Source organism: Nymphaea colorata, chromosome 13 (assembly GCF_008831285.2).
Source record: "Nymphaea colorata isolate Beijing-Zhang1983 chromosome 13, ASM883128v2, whole genome shotgun sequence".
In the NCBI taxonomy this organism is placed as follows: domain Eukaryota; kingdom Viridiplantae; phylum Streptophyta; class Magnoliopsida; order Nymphaeales; family Nymphaeaceae; genus Nymphaea; species Nymphaea colorata.
Genome location: NC_045150.1, coordinates 1297170 through 1303074, shown reverse-complemented (window position 1 = coordinate 1303074; position 5905 = coordinate 1297170).

The following is a 5905-nucleotide window of genomic DNA, read 5'->3' as shown; positions in this document are numbered from 1 at the left end:
TGTAATTAGGACATGCCAAAGGTTTATCTTTGAGACTGGTTCCTATCTCAAATATCTTTTCATCTAAGTATTATTCATTCACTATTTTATGCCATAGGTCCACAAAAGTTGTGGATTGTGTTAAAACTACTCTATCTCCATTTTGGTCATCCACTACCCTTGAGAAAGCATTAGAGGTGTCATTGTCTTGGCCCTTTCTGTATGGGATCTTAAAGTCATAGGTCATAATCTTGCAAACTACTTCTACTACATAGAGATAGTGATGACTTTGCCCTATCAAAAACTTGAGGCTATAATTGGTCACCACAATGAAGTGTTGACCAAAAATGTAAGGTCATTATTTATCCAGGGTTATCACAATAGCCAACATCTCCTATGTGCCAAATGTGCATTTGGAATGTTTGGCATAAAGTGTTGTGCTCCTAAAAGTTTGTCAAATCAACAGGAACATGGACAATATCATCAAACTGTGAATGACAATACACCCACATATCATCAAAGAGCTCCAACATGAACTTCCTCAAATAAGGATAAAAGGTGTTGGAACCCATTTCTATAAGCTTCTTTGTGACATTTGAAGTCTTTCCTAATTTAAAACTTCAAACCTCTGGTTTTTTGTTAGCAAAACATGTCAAACATTTGTGCCTTCTCATTGATGATGTAGATCTACCAGTACTTATGATAAATAGTGTACTACAATACTTACATTTTCTTTTTTTTTTACACCATTTATAATTACCTCGTCAGAATCATTCCATATTGTAAAACTCCTTCATTTTCAATGTCTTGCGAATCCATATGAGTGTTATTAGAGGAATGTACTCCAATTGGCACATCTGCTAAACTTTGTCTTGAATCACATACTTGCTTGCCCTTCTCAATGATATTTCTTTTTAAATTTGTCATTCTTCAAATAAGTAATTTATCCTTCTACTCAAGCAATTCTTTTATTTGAACATGAAATTTGTGTTAAAGAACTTTACAAAATCTAAAAGCAATAATCACAGAAGTAATAAGGATACATCCAGAAAAGCACAAATGATTGGGGTTCGCTCGATTCTGGCACCCACCTTCGCATCTCCACTACCGGGAGGTTCCTCGTCGCTGCGCGGCGCCGTGAGACTCTCTGGCGACCACCCAAGGCTGCCAGAGAAGAAAATCTGCCGTTCCTTACCGTTGCAGGCGAGTGGCAGTTTTCGTTGCCTGAAACCGCTCGCTAGGTCGAGCGGGAGTTGGTCGGACGGAAGGCGAGGAGGCAGGTCAGACCCGGGTCGGGTCAGTCCTGTCCCGACCCGAATCCCTAAAAGTTAAAAAAAATTATTCCCACCCGTTCTTCCGCCCATCGCCTGCCCGCGTTTTGATTTTTTTGGATCAGGTCAGGTCTGGGACCCTACCCGTATTCATATGGCCTGATGTTTAAATCAGAACCGATTCTGTCCGTTTCAGAACCGATTCAGACCTTTTTGGGACCGGTTCGGGCATTTTGGAGCTGATTCAGATCTTTTCTGAACTGATTCAGTTGATTTTCAGACTGGTTCATTCAATTTCAGAATTGATTCTGGCTTTTTCAAACTAATTTAGAGTTGTTTGAGGTCGGTTCTTTCCCTTTTTTGGACCGGTTCATCTAGTTTCCCATTGGTTTAGTCCATTTATGACAGATATGAGACCGGTTCTAAACTAGAGGATGTTGGTATATGTGGTTGCATGTCTATTTAAGGTGTTTAATGAATTGGTTTGATCATTTTAGATCGATATGGGACCGATTCATTATGTTTTATGGAGCTTTAATGAACAATTTATGATAACGCTAATGTAAAGAGCCTATGATTAGTTAAATCATGTCATACCTCACCAAAGTGACTACGCATGGTTTATAAAGGCACATTAGTGTTTCATGTTGTACTTACTCTCATTTGAAATAACATAATTACCCAAAGGTAGTGTGTTATGTTCAAGAGAATAAGTAGAGTAAAATAAGAAAATAGATTCTTACATAGTTCTGTCATTTTACACCCAAAGGTATGATGCTTAATTATAGTTTTGATTTACATTTCTTAGTTTTATTAGATAAAGTTAAGATGGAATACATGTGCATATTATGTATATTACCAAAGTAGTAACCTAATGACCTCTGGTATTTGTCTTGGAAAATGTAGACACAAAGAGTCTTTTATTAGTTTACTGTTCTATATGGTTTGTCTCATATAATGCATGTCAACTTATTGATGTCTTTTGTCATCTGCAGTATCTGGTTCTATTTATTTTAGTGGCTCAATTTTTATCATTTTACTTGATGATTCAAATTATGTTGAATGGAAAGAAAATGTTGTGTTTACATTGGGGTATATATATCTGGATATAGCTTTGAGGCGACCTGAGCCGCCTCCTCTTACACCACAAAGTACACATAATGAAACAGTGTACTTTGACAAGTGAGAGCTTTCTAACCGACTAAGTTTGTTGTTTTTGCAATCAAATGTCACTAAGAACATACGTTGTGCTATCCCACCTTGCAGAACGGTAAGAGAGTTCTTGGATGCAGTTGAGGCTCGGTTTGTTAGCTCTCATAAAGCCAGAGCCAGTACCTTAATGTCAAAGTTAATATCTATGAAATATCAAGGAGCGAGTAACATTCGTCAGTATATGTTAGAAATGAGGAACATTGCTTCTCAATTGAATGACATAAAGTTGATTATTTCTAAATCTTTCTTGGTATTCTTTACTTTGACCTCTTTACCAGTTGAATATATTTTTTTTAATATCAGTTACAACACACATAATATTGAATGGACATTTAATGAATTGATGTCTAAGTGTGTTGAAGAGGATGAAAGAATGAATGGTGAGAAATTGCAAAGCGCACATATGGTTTCTCACTCTGGGGTTGGTAAAGTTGGCATAAAGAAAAGTTCAATGAAAATGAGTGCCAAAAAGAAGTCAACTAGTCAAACTGCTTCTCTAACTACGCAGACTAACTTAGCTCCTATAAAGTGTTTCTTTTGCAAGAAAATGAGACATAAGACGTCAGACTGCATCAAGTACAAGAGTTGGTTAGAGAAGAAAGGTAATATGTCATTTGTTTCACTTGAAAGTTATATGTTACATGTTCTTATTAATAGCGGGTGGATTGACTCTTGTGCTACTGTGCATATTGCTAATTCTTTACAAGATTTTCTGAGCAAAATGGGACCAACTCTACATGAGAAGAGCATTTTATCATAAAATAAAATGCGCCCACATGTGAAGGCTGTAAGAGAATGCTAGATTAGGCTTGATACTGACTTTGTTTTGGATCTTCATGATGTTTTCTTTGTTTCATCATATAGTAGAAACTTAATTTTTGTATGAAGACTGGACAAATTTGATTTCTGCTTAAAGTTTAAGAATTCAAAGATGTTCATTTATAAAAATCTTGTTGAAATTGGTTCTGCTATTTTGTGTGATGGTTTATACAAGTTGAATGTGAAGATCCAATCTCCTGAATCGTTGGTTTCTAGTCGTTGTATAAGTGGCAATAAGTGTAGTACCATGAAAGATTATTTGTACATGCTATGGCACCGCCGTTTGGGTCATATCTCTGAAAAGAGAATAAGGAGACTCATAAATGAAGGGATCTTACGACCTCTTGATTTTACAGATAACGACATATGTGTAGATTGCATAAAGGCAAAGCAAACTAACATTTATAAAGAAGGTGTCAAGCGCTGAAAAATTAGGAATTGTTCACAATGTTTGTGGACCTTTCCCTCCTTGTTACACAGGCGAAAAGTATTTTGTTACTTTTATAGATTACTATTCTCGGTATTTGTGTCTCTACTTAATCTTTGAGAAATCTGATGTGTGTCAAGTTTTTAAGGACTATAAGAAAGAAGTAGAGAAACAAACCGGTGAAATTATCATGATAGTCAGATCATGTAGAGGTGATGAATACTATGGTAGGTTTACTGAGATGGGACAAAGGAAGGGACCATTAGCACGATTTTTAAAGGAATAAGGCATTGTGCCTCAATACACTATGTCAAGCAGCACCTACCAAAATAGTGTTGCTGAAAGAAGAAATCGTACGCTTAAAGAAATTGTTCGAGCTATGTTAAATTACTCTACTCTCCCTCTAACCTTGTGGGGTGAAACTCTCAGGATAGCAGTGCATATCCAAAATAGGGTTCCTACTAAAGCTGTTCCCACAACTCCTTAGGAGTTGTGGACAGGTATGAAACATTCTCTCTCTTATATGCACATATGAGGATGTCCTACTGAAGCTAAATTATACAACCCTTACATAAAAGCCTTTGATCCTAGAACAACCAGTGGTTTCTTTATTGGTTATCCAAAAAGATCGAAAGGCTATAGGTTTTATTGTTCATCTCACATACCACATATTGTGGAAACAGATAAGGCTAAGTTTTTGAAAGATGACTCATTTGGATTAGATGTATTACAAAACCTCAATTTTGAGGAAATACATGATACTGAATGTAGATCTGCTAAAGAGAATGTAAATGTGTATGATTATGTTGTCTCTCATGATGACATAAATGCAAATCATACAGGTAATGCATCAGATCCAGATGAATTAAATGTGGATCATACTGATAAACACAAACAGGATGTAGACATACAAATTGAAAATGATCAATTACATGTTCGTAGATCTGCAAGAGCCAGGTGATCTGCCATATCATCAGACTATATGGTATACCTACAAGAGCCTAATGATTTCATAGATGTTGATGATGATCCTTTCACATTTATTGAAGTCGTTGAAAGCAAACAATACAGGCACTGGAATAATGTCATTAAAGAAGAGCTTGACGCTATGGTTAAAAACCAGACATGGAGTCTTGTGTCGTTGCCTGAAGGAGTAAAACATGTAGGGTGTAAATGGGTCTATAAGACCAAGAGAGTCAGAATCTAAAGGCAACATAGAGAGATATAAGGCAAGACTGGTTGCTAAAGGATTCACACAAATCGAAGGTATTGACTATAATGAGACACATTCAACTGTCTCTGCTAAAGAGTTAATGAGGATTGTCCTTGCACTTGTAGCTCATTTTGATTTAGAGCTACATTAGATGGATGTGAAAACGACTTTCTTAAATGGTGATTTGAATGAAGAGATATATATGGATCAACCTCAAGGGTTTTCTGAGAGTGGTAAAAATCATTTTGTTTGCAAGCTTAATAAAGCAACTTATGGACTTAAACAAGTCTCACGTCAATGGTACATTAAGTTTTCCGAAGTCATTACGACTTTTGGATTTACAGAAAACATCATTAATCGATGTGTGTATCTTAAGACATGTGGGAGTAAGTTCATAATTTTGACTTTATATATGGATAACGTTTACTTGTTTCAAATGATCTTCAATTGATAACAGAGACCAAACATTTTCTCGCATCTCATTTTGAAATGAAGGACATGGGTAAGGCTTCATATGTTTTCGACATTGAGATTCGTCGAGACAGACCTAAATGTAATTTAAGTCTCTCTCAATCAGCATACATCAATAAAGTACTTAAGAGATATGGAATAGAGAAATGTTCTCCTATTTCGACATCCATAGCTAAAGGTGATAAATTGAGCCTAAATGATTGTCCAAATGACGAATTTGAAAAAGCACAAATGATCAATATTCCATATGCATCAACGGTTGGCAGTTTGCAGTATGCGCAGATTTGCACTAGGCCTGACATTTTCTTTGCTATTGGCATGCTTGGTAGATTTCAATTTAATCCAAGCATGACACATTGGAAGGCCGTAAAGAGAGTCATGTGATACTTGCAATGGACAAAATATTACATGTTGACATATTGCAAGGTGGACCATTTAGATGTGATTGGCTATTATGATGCCGATGTTGGAGGATATACCGATAGTAGAAAGTCTACTACTGGTTTTGTTTTC